The 15000-nt window shown below is 48.7% G+C and overlaps 3 long non-coding RNA genes and 1 pseudogene across 12 annotated transcripts in view; 3 read left to right on the plus strand and 1 right to left on the minus strand.

Annotated features, from left to right (window-relative positions):
* LOC127906605 (uncharacterized) overlaps positions 1-560 on the plus strand; it is a 2752-nt gene extending 2192 nt beyond the window's left edge. The window contains exons 5-6 of one of the 2 annotated variants that reach the window (XR_008062023.1): positions 1-65; positions 261-560. The exon at positions 1-65 is cut by the window's left edge and continues 102 nt beyond it. This is a non-coding gene — a long non-coding RNA (uncharacterized LOC127906605). Of the gene's footprint in view, positions 83-260 lie in introns of those variants that run through there. The other variant, XR_008062022.1, reaches the window with a different exon arrangement.
* LOC127906602 (F-box/WD repeat-containing protein 7-like) overlaps positions 1-15000 on the plus strand; it is a 90112-nt pseudogene that overhangs the window by 31947 nt on the left and 43165 nt on the right.
* On the plus strand, positions 3115-4328 carry LOC127906603 (uncharacterized). Of its 2 annotated transcripts, XR_008062015.1 has the most exons (4): positions 3115-3379; positions 3433-3591; positions 3645-3866; positions 3920-4328. It is a non-coding gene; the product is annotated as an uncharacterized LOC127906603 (long non-coding RNA). The 2 variants fall into 2 exon arrangements; XR_008062017.1 differs by lacking the exon at positions 3645-3866 and having other exon boundaries at positions 3433-3601.
* LOC127906608 (uncharacterized) lies at positions 11073-13085 on the minus strand. 8 transcript variants are annotated; one of them, XR_008062034.1, is made up of 3 exons: positions 12743-12820; positions 12268-12427; positions 11073-11134 (listed from the first exon to the last, which is right to left on the minus strand). It is a non-coding gene; the product is annotated as an uncharacterized LOC127906608 (long non-coding RNA). The 8 variants fall into 8 exon arrangements; XR_008062035.1 differs by lacking the exon at positions 11073-11134 and adding an exon at positions 11631-11692; XR_008062036.1 differs by lacking the exon at positions 11073-11134 and adding an exon at positions 11671-11732.

Below are 15000 nucleotides of genomic sequence, written 5' to 3' on the forward strand. Positions count from 1 at the left end.
TACACACCTAGGTAATACAGACACACACACACTCTCAGGTAATACAGACACGCACACACTCTCAGGTAATACAGACACACACACACACTCAGGTAATACAGACACACACACACTCTCAGGTAATACAGACACACACACACACACACACACACACACACACACACACACACACACACACACACACACACACACACACACACTCTCAGATAATACAGACACACACACTCTCAGGTAATACAGACACACACACACACTCTCAGGTAATACAGACACACACACACACACTCAGGTAATACAGACACACACACACTCAGGTAATACACACCAAGGTGATACAGACACACACACACTCTCAGGTAATACAGACACACACACACTCTCAGGTAATACAGACACACACACACACACACACACACTATCGGGTAATACACACCTAGGTAATACAGACACACACACACTCAGGTAATACAGACACACACACACACTCAGGTAATACAGACACACACACACACTCAGGTAATACAGACACACACACACTCTCATGTAATACAGACACACACACACTCTCATGTAATACACACACACACACACACACACACACACACACACACACACACACACACACACACACACACACACACACACACAGACTCAGGTAATACAGACACACACACACACACACACACACACACACACACACACACACACACACACACACACACACACACACACACTCACAGGTAATACAGACACACACACACACACACACACACAGACTCAGGTAATACAGACACACACACAGACTCAGGTAATACAGACACACACACACACACACAGACTCAGGTAATACAGACACACACACACACACACACACACACACACACACACACACACACACACACACACACACACACACACACACAGACTCAGGTAATACAGACTCACACACACACACTCTCAGGTAATACAGACACACACACACACACACACACACTCTCAGGTAACACACACCTAGGTAATACAGACACACACACACTCTCAGGTAGCACACACCTAGGTAATACACACACACTCTCAGGTAACACACACCTAGGTAATACACACACACTCTCAGGTAACACACACCTAGGCAACACAGACACACAGGCTCTCAGGTAACACACACCTAGGTAACACACACACTCTCAGGTAACACACACCTAGGTAACACACACACACTCTCAGGTAACACACACCTAGGCAACACAGACACACAGGCTCTCAGGTAACACACACCTAGGTAACACACACACACTCTCAGGTAACACACACCTAGGTAACACACACACTCTCAGGTAACACACACCTAGGCAATACAGACACACACACACACACACACACACACACACACACACACAGACTCAGGTAATACAGACACACACACACACACACACACACACACACACACACACACACACACACACACACTCACTCTCAGGTAATACAGACACACACACACACACACACACACACACACACACACACACACACACACACACACACACACACACACACACACACACACACACACACACACACACACACACACAGACACAGGTAATACAGACACACACACACACACAGACTCAGGTAATACAGACACACACACACAGACTCAGGTAATACAGACACACACACACACACAGACTCAGGTAATACAGACACACACACACACACACACACACACACACACACACACACACACACACACACACACACACACACACACACACACACACACACACACACACACACAGACTCAGGTAATACAGACACACACACACACACTCTCAGGTAATACAGACACACACACACACACACACACACTCTCAGGTAACACACACCTAGGTAATACACACACACTCTCAGGTAACACACACCTAGGTAATACACACACACTCTCAGGTAACACACACCTAGGTAATACACACACACTCTCAGGTAACACACACCTAGGTAATACACACACACTCTCAGGTAATACAGACACACACACACACACACACTCTCAGGTAACACACTCCTAGGCAACACAGACACACAGGCTCTCAGGTAACACACACCTAGGTAACACACACACACTCTCAGGTAACACACACCTAGGTAACACACACACACTCTCAGGTAACACACACCTAGGCAATACAGACACACACACACACACACACACACACACACACACACACACACACAGGTAAAACACGCACTCTCTACTGTGGGGTAACACTGAGCTTAACTCTGGCTAATTACTAATACTTTTCCCTCTCTCTTTCCTTTCTCCTTTTCTCTCTCTCCGTCTGTCTAGTCCCTCCAGTTTCGTTCCATTCCAGACCACGCCCACTACCTTTGGGGACCTGCGAGCAGCCAATGGGCATTCAGCTCAGCGGAGACGTGTGACTTCAGGTCCGCCCCCCTCCGGCCTGCAGGACTGGCTGCACACCTTCCAGGTGAGAGAGACACCTAAAACACAGCCCCTCCCCTCTCTCCCACAGCCCCTCCCCTCTCTCCCACAGCCCCTCCCCTCTCTCCCACAGCCCCTCCCCTCTCTCCCACAGCCCCTCCACTCTCTCCCCAGCCCCTCTCTCTCTCTCTATCCCAGCCCCCTCTCTCTCTCCCAGCCCCTCCCCTCTCTCCCACAGCCCCTCCCCTCCCCCACAGCCCCTCCCCTCTCTCCCACAGCCCCTCTCTCTCTCCCAGCCCCTCTCTCTCTCTCCCAGCCTCTCTCTCTCTCCCAGCCCCTCTCTCTCTCTCCCAGCCCCTCTCTCTCTCTCCCAGCCCCTCTCCCTCTCTCCCACAGCCCCTCTCTCTCTCCCAGCCCATCTCTCTCTCTCCAGCCCCTCTCTCTCTCTCCCCAGCCCTCTCTCTCTCTCCCCAGCCCCTCTCTCTCTCTCTCTCTCTCTCTCTCTCACATTCCATCTCTCTCACATTCCATCTCTCTCACATCACATTCCATCTCTCTCTCTCTCTCTCTCTCTCTCTCTCTTCCATCTCTCTCTCTCTCTCTCATCCATCTCTCCATTCTCTGTCTCTCTCTCCTCCATCCACTCTCTCTCTCTCTCTCTCCCAGCCCTCTCTCTCTCTCTCCCAGCCCCTCTCTCTCTCTCTCCCAGCCCCCCTCTCTCTCGTAAACAGACTGCTTGGTGTGTCTCCCGAACTACAGCCAGGAAGTCCTGGGAGCCGAGAGCGCTTTACACACACAGAGAGGCATTCTGAGTAGTATAATGGGATAGAGTGATGTTACCAGGTACAGACAGCTGGCAGGTCTCCTCCATAGAGACATGATCCAGGTGTTACCTGGTACAGACAGCTGGCAGGTCTCCTCCATAGAGACGTGATCCAGGTGTTACCTGGTACAGACAGCTGGCAGGTCTCCTCCATAGAGACATGATCCAGGTGTTACCTGGTACAGACAGCTGGCAGGTCTCCTCCATAGAGACGTGATCCAGGTGTTACCTGGTACAGACAGCTGGCAGGTCTCCTCCATAGAGACGTGATCCAGGTGTTACCTGGTACAGACAGCTGGCAGGTCTCCTCCATAGAGACGTGATCCAGGTGTTACCTGGTACAGACAGCTGGCAGGTCTCCTCCATAGAGACATGATCCAGGTGTTACCTGGTACAGACAGCTGGCAGGTCTCCTCCATAGAGACGTGATCCAGGTGTTACCTGGTACAGACAGCTGGCAGGTCTCCTCCATAGAGACGTGATCCAGGTGTTACCTGGTACAGACAGCTGGCAGGTCTCCTCCATAGAGACGTGATCCAGGTGTTACCTGGTACAGACAGCTGGCAGGTCTCCTCCATAGAGACGTGATCCAGGTGTTACCTGGTACAGACAGCTGGCAGGTCTCCTCCATAGAGACGTGATCCAGGTGTTACCAGGTACAGACAGCTGGCAGGTCTCCTCCATAGAGACGTGATCCAGGTGTTACCTGGTACAGACAGCTGGCAGGTCTCCTCCATAGAGACGTGATCCAGGTGTTACCTGGTACAGACAGCTGGCAGGTCTCCTCCATAGAGACGTGATCCAGGTGTTACCTGGTACAGACAGCTGGCAGGTCTCCTCCATAGAGACGTGATCCAGGTGTTACCTGGTACAGACAGCTGGCAGGTCTCCTCCATAGAGACGTGATCAAGACGATCTTTAATTTATTAATAACTATTTGTTTGTGTGTGTAAACCTCCTGGTTTTGAATAAAATATTTATGTATTGGTCTCTGCTCCCTCTCTCCCCTCTCACTGCTCCCCCCCTCTCTGCTCCCTCTCTCTCTCTCCTCTCTCTGCTCCCTCTCTCCCCTCACTGCTCCCCTCTCTATCCTCCCTCTCTCTCGACTCCTTCTCTCTCTGCTCCCTCTCTCCCCTCTCACTGCTCCCCCTCTCTATCCTCCCTCTCTCTCGACTCCTTCTCTCTCTGCTCCCTCTCTCCCCTCTCACTGCTCCCCCTCTCTATCCTCCCTCTCTCTCTCCTCTCTCTGCTCCCTCTCTCCCCTCTCACTGCTCCCCCTCTCTATCCTCCCTCTCTCTCGACTCCTCTCTCTGCTCCCTCTCTCCCCTCTCACTGCTCCCCCTCTCTATCCTCCCTCTCTCTCGACTCCTCTCTCTGCTCCCTCTCTCCCCTCTCACTGCTCCCCCTCTATCCTCCCTCTCTCTCGACTCCTCTCTCTGCTCCCTCTCTCCCCTCTCACTGCTCCCCCTCTCTATCCTCCCTCTCTCTCGACTCCTCTCTCTGCTCCCTCTCTCCCCTCTCACTGCTCCCCCTCTCTATCCTCCCTCTCTCTCGACTCCTCTCTCTGCTCCCTCTCTCCCCTCTCACTGCTCCCCCTCTCTATCCTCCCTCTCTCTCGACTCCTCTCTGCTCCCTCTCTCCCCTCTCCCTGCTCCCCCTCTCTATCCTCCCTCTCTCTCGACTCCTTCTCTCTCTGCTCCCTCTCTCCCCTCTCACTGCTCCCCCTCTCTATCCTCCCTCTCTCTCGACTCCTTCTCTCTCTGCTCCCTCTCTCCCCTCTCACTGCTCCCCCTCTCTATCCTCCCTCTCTCTCGACTCCTTCTCTCTCTGCTCCCTCTCTCTCTCTGTGTCCTCTCTTTCCCTCCCTCTGTTTTCTACCCTTTCTCTCCTCTCCCTCGCTCCCTCTACCTTCCTCCCACCCCCTTCCTTTAGGCGTGGAGTGGTCCTGAGCGTCTATTGGCTCTGGATGAGTTGATTGACACCTGTGAGTCCAATCAGGTGAAGCACATGATGCAGGTTATTGAGCCTCAGTTCCAACGAGACTTCATCTCCCTGCTGCCCAAAGAGGTGAGAGGACACACACACACACACACACACACACACACACACACACACACACACACACACACACACACAGAGGACGGAGGCACACGGACGCACGCATGCTCACAAACAGGACGCAAGCACGCGCGCTCTCACACACACACATTAACAATGTCTACACTGTATTTCTGATCAATTTGATGTTATTTTAATGGACACATTAATTGGACATTTCTAAGTGACCCCAAACTTTTGAACAGTAGTGTTGTTAAATGGTGATAGGTCAGTGTTATGACTGTGTGTCTCCTGTAGTTGGCCCTGTGTGTCTCCTGTAGTTGGCCCTGTGTGTCTCCTGTAGTTGGCCCTGTGTGTCTCCTGTAGTTGGCCCTGTGTGTCATGATGTTGATATGACTGTGTGTCTCCTGTAGTTGGCCCTGTGTGTCTCCTGTAGTTGGCCCTGTGTGTCTCCTGTAGTTGGCCCTGTGTGTCTCCTGTAGTTGGCCCTGTGTGTCACCTGTAGTTAGCCCTGTGTGTCTCCTGTAGTTGGCCCTGTGTGTCTCCTGTAGTTAGCCCTGTGTGTCTCCTGTAGTTGGCCCTGTGTGTCTCCTGTAGTTGGCCCTGTGTGTCTCCTGTAGTTGGCTCTGTGTGTCTCCTGTAGTTGGCCCTGTGTGTCTCCTGTAGTTGGCCCTGTGTGTCTCCTGTAGTTGGCCCTGTGTGTCTCCTGTAGTTGGCCCTGTGTGTCTCCTGTAGTTGGCCCTGTGTGTCTCCTGTAGTTGGCCCTGTGTGTCTCCTGTAGTTGGCTCTGTGTGTCATGATGTTGATATGACTGTGTGTCATGATGTTGATATGACTGTGTGTCATGATGTTGATATGACTGTGTGTCATGATGTTGATATGACTGTGTGTCTCCTGTAGTTGGCCCTGTGTGTCCTGACGTTGATATGACTGTGTGTCTCCTGTAGTTGGCCCTGTGTGTCTCCTGTAGTTGGCCCTGTGTGTCTCCTGTAGTTGGCCCTGTGTGTCTCCTGTAGTTGGCCCTGTGTGTCCTGACGTTGATATGACTGTGTGTCTCCTGTAGTTGGCCCTGTGTGTCTCCTGTAGTTGGCCCTGTGTGTCATGATGTTGATATGACTGTGTGTCATGATGTTGATATGACTGTGTGTCTCCTGTAGTTGGCTCTGTGTGTCATGATGTTGATATGATAATATAATAGTTGGCCCTGTGTGTCTCCTGTAGTTGGCCCTGTGTGTCTCCTGTAGTTGGCTCTGTGTGTCATGATGTTGATATGACTGTGTGTCTCCTGTAGTTGGCTCTGTGTGTCATGATGTTGATATGACTGTGTGTCTCCTGTAGTTGGCCCTGTGTGTCTCCTGTAGTTGGCCCTGTGTGTCTTGACGTTGATATGACTGTGTGTCTCCTGCAGTTGGCCCTCTATGTCTTGACGTTCCTGGAGCCCAGAGATCTGATGCATGCTGCTCAGACCTGTTCCTATTGGAGGATACTGGCTGAGGATAACCTGCTGTGGAGGGAGAAGTGTAGAGAGGAGGGTACGTACCACACACACACACACACACACACACACACACACACACACATACACACACACACACACACACACACACACACAGAATGCATTGATTTGAACAAAAGCAACATTTTGGTAATATAATGGTAATCGTTGTATTAGAACGGTAAATCTCTCTTGATAAACTGGGTCCATTTTAAGATGTAGCCTAGGCGACAATACAGGTGAATGCATATTCAATAGGAGAGTGTACATGCATTGAGATACCGATCTGTTAGCCTGCCCAATCAGCTGATGTAGTTATAGCTGATCAGTCTAGGGTGCCTCAGATACCGATCTGTTAGCCTGCCCATGATGCATGCTGCTCAGACCTGTTCCTATTGGAGGATACTGGCTGAGGATAACCTGCCCAATCAGCACACTGATGTAGTTATAGCTGATCAGTCTAGGGTGCCTCAGATACCGATCTGTTAGCCTGCCCAATCAGCTGATGTAGTTATAGCTGATCAGTCTAGGGTGCCTCAGATACCGATCTGTTAGCCTGCCCAATCAGCTGATGTAGTTATAGCTGATCAGTCTAGGGTGCCTCAGATACCGATGTGTTAGCCTGCCCATGATGCATGCTGCTCAGACCTGTTCCTATTGGAGGATACTGGCTGAGGATAACCTGCCCAATCAGCACACTGATGTAGTTATAGCTGATCAGTCTAGGGTGCCTCAGATACCGATCTGTTAGCCTGCCCAATCAGCTGATGTAGTTATAGCTGATCAGTCTAGGGTGCCTCAGATACCGATCTGTTAGCCTGCCCAATCAGCTGATGTAGTTATAGCTGATCAGTCTAGGGTGCCTCAGATACCGATCTGTTAGCCTGCCCAATCAGCACACTGATGTAGTTATAGCTGATCAGTCTAGGGTGCCTCAGATACCGATCTGTTAGCCTGCCCAATCAGCTGATGTAGTTATAGCTGATCAGTCTAGGGTGCCTCAGATACCGATCTGTTAGCCTGCCCAATCAGCTGATGTAGTTATAGCTGATCAGTCTAGGTGCCTCAGATACCGATCTGTTAGCCTGCCCAATCAGCTGATGTAGTTATAGCTGATCAGTCTAGGTGCCTCAGATACCGATCTGTTAGCCTGCCCAATCAGCTGATGTAGTTATAGCTGATCAGTCTAGGGTGCCTCAGATACCGATCTGTTAGCCTGCCCAGTCAGCTGATGTAGTTATAGCTGATCAGTCTAGGTGCCTAGCTGTTAGCCTGCCCAATCAGCTGATGTAGTTATAGCTGATCAGTCTAGGGTGCCTCAGATACCGATCTGTTAGCCTGCCCAATCAGCTGATGTAGCTGATCAGTCTAGGTGCCTGATCATCTGTTAGCCTGCCCAATCAGCTGATGTTGTTATAGCTGATCAGTCTAGGTGCCTCAGATACCGATCTGTTAGCCTGCCCAATCAGCTGATGTAGTTATAGCTGATCAGTCTAGGGTGCCTCAGATACCGATCTGTTAGCCTGCCCAATCAGCTGATGTAGTTATAGCTGATCAGTCTAGGGTGCCTCAGATACCGATCTGTTAGCCTGCCCAATCAGCACACTGATGTAGTTATAGCTGATCAGTCTAGGGTGCCTCAGATACCGATCTGTTAGCCTGCCCAATCAGCTGATGTAGTTATAGCTGATCAGTCTAGGGTGCCTCAGATACCGATCTGTTAGCCTGCCCAATCAGCTGATGTAGTTATAGCTGATCAGTCTAGGGTGCCTCAGATACCGATCTGTTAGCCTGCCCAATCAGCTGATGTAGTTATAGCTGATCAGTCTCGGGTGCCTCAGATACCGATCTGTTAGCCTGCCCAATCAGCTGAGTAGTTATAGCCAGTCTAGGGTGCCCAATCAGCCTGCCCAGTCAGCTGATGTAGTTATAGCTGATCAGTCTAGGGTGCCTCAGATACCGATCTGTTAGCCTGCCCAATCAGCTGATGTAGTTATAGCTGATCAGTCTAGGGTGCCTCAGATACCGATCTGTTAGCCTGCCCAATCAGCTGATGTTGTTATAGCTGATCAGTCTAGGTGCCTCAGATACCGATCTGTTAGCCTGCCCAATCAGCTGATGTTGTTATAGCTGATCAGTCTAGGGTGCCTCAGATACCGATCTGTTAGCCTGCCCAATCAGCTGATGTAGTTATAGCTGATCAGTCTAGGGTGCCTCAGATACCGGTTAGCCTGCCCAATCAGCTGATGTAGTTATAGCTGATCAGTCTAGGGTGCCTCAGATACCGATCTGTTAGCCTGCCCAATCAGCACACTGATGTAGTTATAGCTGATCAGTCTAGGGTGCCTCAGATACCGATCTGTTAGCCTGCCCAATCAGCTGATGTAGTTATAGCTGATCAGTCTAGGGTGCCTCAGATACCGATCTGTTAGCCTGCCCAATCAGCACACTGATGTAGTTATAGCTGATCAGTCTAGGGTGCCTCAGATACCGATCTGTTAGCCTGCCCAATCAGCTGATGTAGTTATAGCTGATCAGTCTAGGGTGCCTCAGATACCGATCTGTTAGCCTGCCCAATCAGCTGATGTAGTTATAGCTGATCAGTCTAGGGTGCCTCAGATACCGATCTGTTAGCCTGCCCAGTCAGCTGATGTAGTTATAGCTGATCAGTCTAGGTGCCTCAGATACCGATCTGTTAGCCTGCCCAATCAGCCCTCTGATGTAGTTATAGCTGATCAGTCTAGGGTGCCTCAGATACCGATCTGTTAGCCTGCCCAATCAGCACACTGATGTAGTTATAGCTGATCAGTCTAGGGTGCCTCAGATACCGATCTGTTAGCCTGCCCAATCAGCTGATGTAGTTATAGCTGATCAGTCTAGGGTGCCTCAGATACCGATCTGTTAGCCTGCCCAATCAGCTGATGTAGTTATAGCTGATCAGTCTAGGGTGCCTCAGATACCGATCTGTTAGCCTGCCCAATCAGCTGATGTAGTTATAGCTGATCAGTCTAGGGTGCCTCAGATACCGATCTGTTAGCCTGCCCAATCAGCACACTGATGTAGTTATAGCTGATCAGTCTAGGGTGGTTGAACAGGCTAGTAATAGGGGTGGTAACAATTTCGGCAGATCATTTTAGAAAGAGAGGGTCCAGATTGTCTAGCCCCGCTGATTTGTAGGGGTCCAGATTTTGCAGCTCTTTCAGAACATCAGCTGACTGGATTTGGGAGAAGGAGAAGTGGGGAAGGCTTGGGCGAGTTGCTGTTGGGGGTGCAGTGCTGTTGCCCGGGGTAGGAGTAGCCAGGTGGAAAGCATGGCCAGCCGTAGAAAAATGCTTATTGAAATTCTCACTTATGGTCGATTTATCGGCGGTGACAGTGTTTCCTATCTTCAGTGCAGTGGGCAGCTGGGAGGAGGTGTTCTTATTCTCCATGGACTTTACAGTGTCCCAGAACTTTTTTGAGTTAGTGTTGCAGGAAGCAAATGTCTGCTTGAAAACGCTAGCCTTGGCTTTTCTAACTGCCTGTGTATATTGGTTTCTAGCTTCCCTGAACAGTTGCATATCACGGGGGCTGTTCGATGCTAATGCAGAACGCCACAGGATGTTTTTGTGTTGGTTAAGGTCAGTCAGGCCTGGGGAGAACCTGGTTCTACATTTCTTGAATGGGGCATGTTTATTTAAGATGGTGAGGAAGGCATTTAAAAAAATAACCAGGCATCCTCATCCTGACGGGATGAGATCAATATCCTTCCAGGATACCCCGGCCAGGTCGATTAGAAAGGCCTGTTCGCTGAAGTGTTTCAGGGAGCGTTTGACAGTGATGAGTGGAGGTCGTTTGACCGGTGACCCATTACGGATGCAGGCAATGAGGCAGTGATCGCTGAGATCTTGGTTGAAGACAGCAGAGGTGTATTTAGAGGGGAAGTTGGTTAGGATGATATCTATGAGGGTGCCCGTGTTTACGGCTTTAGGGTTGTACCTGGTAGGTTCATTGATAATTTGTTTGAGATTGAGGGCATCAAGTTTAGATTGTAGGATGGCCGGGGTGTTAAGCATGTCCCAGTTTAGGTATTTAACCCTGTGTTTGATGTTATTTAATCGTGTCTAACCAGGTATTGAAGAGCCCCTGGTTGTGAAGAGAAGAAAGACTCTTAAACCTGGGTTCCTCCACTCGCCCTGGAAGAGTGCCTACGTACAACAACACAGGATAGAGAGCAACTGGAGGACTGGGGATATCACCTCACCTAAGGTATTATATAGAGAGGACTGGGGATATCACCTCACCTAAGGTATTATATAGAGAGGACTGGGGATATCACCTCACCTAAGGTATTATATAGTATATCATAATGTATTATATAGAGAGGACTGGGATATCACCTCACCTAAGGTATTATATAGAGAGGACTGGGATATCACCTCACCTAAGGTATTATATAGAGAGGACTGGGATATCACCTCACCTAAGGTATTATATAGGAGGACTGGGATATATACCTAAGGTATTATATAGAGAGGACTGGGGATATCACCTCACCTAAGGTATTATATAGATTATATAGAGGACTGGGGATATCACCTCACCTAAGGTATTATATAGAGGGACTGGGGATATCACCTCACCTAAGGTATTATATAGAGAGGACTGGGGATATCACCTCTGGAGATATCACCACCTAAGGTATTATATAGAGAGGACTGGGGATATCACCTCACCTAAGGTATTATATAGAGGGACTGGGGATATCACCTCACCTAAGGTATTATATAGATTATATAGAGGACTGGGGATATCACCTCACCTAAGGTATTATATAGAGAGGACTGGGGATATCACCTCACCTAAGGTATTATATAGAGAGGACTGGGGATATCACCTCACCTAAGGTATTATATAGAGAGGACTGGGGATATCACCTCACCTAAGGTATTATATAGAGAGGACTGGGGATATCACCTCACCTAAGGTATTATATAGAGAGGACTGAGATATCACCTCACCCAAGGTATTATATAGAGAGGACTGGGGATATCACCTCACCTAAGGTATTATCTGAAATATCACTCACCTAAGGTATTATATAGAGAGGACTGGGGATATCACCTCACCTAAGGTATTATATAGAGAGGACTGGGGATATCACCTCACCTAAGGTATTATATAGAGAGACTGATATCACCTGGTATTATATAGAGAGGACTGGGGATATCACCTCACCTAAGGTATTATATAGAGAGGACTGGGGATATCACCTCACCTAAGGTATTATATAGAGAGGACTGGGATATCACCTCACCTAAGGTATTATATAGAGAGGACTGGGGATATCACCTCACCTAAGGTATTATATAGAGAGGACTGGGGATATCACCTCACCTAAGGTATTATATAGAGAGGACTGGGGATATCACCTCACCTAAGGTATTATATAGAGAGGACTGGAGATATCACCTCACCTAAGGTATTATATAGAGAGGACTGGAGATATCACCTCACCTAAGGTATTATATAGAGAGGACTGGGGATATCACCTCACCTAAGGTATTATATAGAGAGGACTGGGGATATCACCTCACCTAAGGTATTATATAGAGAGGACTGGAGATATCACCTCACCTAAGGTATTATATAGAGAGGACTGACTGGTATTATATAGATATATCACCTCACCTAAGGTATTATATAGAGAGGATATCACCTCACCTAAGGTATTATATAGAGGATATATCACCTCTGGGGACCTACCTAGGTATTATATAGAGAGGACTGGGGATTATATAAGGTATTATAGAGGACTGGGGATATCACCTCACCTAAGGTATTATATAGAGAGGACTGGGGATATCACCTCACCTAAGGTATTATATAGAGGACTGGGGATATCACCTCACCTAAGGTATTATATAGAGAGGACTGGGGATATCACCTCACCTAAGGTATTATATAGAGAGGACTGGAGATATCACCTCACCTAAGGTATTATATAGAGAGGACTGGGGATATCACCTCACCTAAGGTATTATATAGAGAGACTGGGGATATCACCTCTGGGGATATCACCTCACCTAAGGTATTATATAGATTATAGAGAGACTGACTGGAGATATATCACCTCACCTAAGGTATTATATAGAGAGACTGGGGATATCACCTCACCTAAGGTATTATATAGAGAGGACTGGGGATATCACCTCACCTAAGGTATTATATAGAGAGGACTGGAGATATCACCTCACCTAAGGTATTATATAGAGAGGACTGGGGATATCACCTCACCTAAGGTATTATATAGAGAGGCGTGTATAATCTCAACTGGATTAAAGGCGTGTATAATCTCACCTGGATTAAAGGCGTGTATAATCTCACCTGGATTAACATCTTCATTCTACCTCTCTCATCTCTCTTTCATCTCTCATCTCTCTTTCGTCTCTCTCATCTCTCTCAGGTGTTAAAAGGTCATGATGATCATGTGATCACGTGTCTTCAGTTCTGTGGTGACCTCATAGTCAGTGGTTCTGACGACAACACTCTCAAAGTCTGGTCTGCCCTCACCGGCAAGGTAAGGCTACGAACTCGCACAGGTGTTTTAATGTAAAGGAAGTACAACATGGCTGTGTGACGAGGGTAGCGTAATAACCCACATAGTTGATAGTGTAGAGCATCCTGACCGGTTGCGTCACCGCCTGGTATAGAAACTGCTCGGCGTCTGACCGCAAGGCTCTACAGAGGGTAGAGGGTGGTACGTACGGCCCAGTACATCACTGGGGCCAAGCTTCCTGCCATCCAGGACCTCTATACCAAGCGGTGTCAGAGGAAGGCCCTATAGAGGGTGGTACGTACGGCCCAGTACATCACTGGGGCCAAGCTTCCTGCCATCCAGGACCTCTATACCAAGCGGTGTCAGAGGAAGGCCCTATAGAGGGTGGTACGTACGGCCCAGTACATCACTGGGGCCAAGCTTCCTGCCATCCAGGACCTCTATACCAGGCGGTGTCAGAGGAAGGCCCTATAGAGGGTGGTACGTACGGCCCAGTACATCACTGGGGCCAAGCTTCCTGCCATCCAGGACCTCTATACCAGGCGGTGTCAGAGGAAGGCCCTAAATATTGTGAAAGACTCCAGTCACACGAGTCACAGACTGTTCTCTCTGCTACCACACGGCAAGCGGTACCGGAGCACCAAGTCTAGGTCCAAGAGGCTCCTTAACGGTTTCTACCCCCAAATGACCACCCGGACTATTTACATGGACCCCCCTCTCCCTCTATAGACACTTAAACTGTACCCACCCCCCCACACTTTTTAATTTAATTATATATATTTTGTAACTTTATTTAGTAAATATTTTCTTAACCAACAATGCAGTTCAATAAATAGAATTGAGTGGCTTGTAAGTATAACTTTTTATGTGACCTTGATTTAACAAGTCAGTTAAGAACAAATTATTATTTACAATGACAAACCCTCCCCTAACCCGGACGACGTTGGGCCAATGACAAACCCTCCCCTAACCCGGACGACGTTGGGCCAATGACAAACCCTCCCCTAACCTGGACGACGTTGGGCCAATGACAAACCCTCCCCTAACCTGGACGACGTTGGGCCAATGACAAACCCTCCCCTAACCCGGACGACGTTGGGCCAATGACAAACCCTCCCCTAACCCGGACGACGTTGGGCCAATGACAAACCCTCCCCTAACCCGGACGACGTTGGGCCAATGACAAACCCTCCCCTAACCTGGACGACGTTGGGCCAATGACAAACCCTCCCCTAACCTGGACGACGTTGGGCCAATGACAAACCCTCCCCTAACCTGGACGACGTTGGTAAGCATTGCACTGTAAGGTTTACACCAGTTGAATTCAGCATTTCACTGTAAAGTTTACACCAGTTGAATTCAGCATTTCACTGTAAAGTTTACACCAGTTGAATTCAGCATTTCACTGTAAAGTTTACACCAGTTGAATTCAGCATTGCACTGTAAGGTTTACACCAGTTGAATTCAGCATTTCACTGTAAAGTTTACACCAGTTGAATTCGGCGCACGTGACAAATAACATTTGATTTGTAGACTGCCGTAAAACCTCTTAAGCCAGTCTACAATAAGCTGAAATACCTATTTCATACTTTTGATGTCTTCACTATTATTCAACAATTTAAACATAGTTTAAAAAATAAACAATT

Source organism: Oncorhynchus keta, chromosome 13, assembly GCF_023373465.1.
Source record: "Oncorhynchus keta strain PuntledgeMale-10-30-2019 chromosome 13, Oket_V2, whole genome shotgun sequence".
Classification (NCBI taxonomy): Eukaryota; Metazoa; Chordata; class Actinopteri; order Salmoniformes; family Salmonidae; genus Oncorhynchus; species Oncorhynchus keta.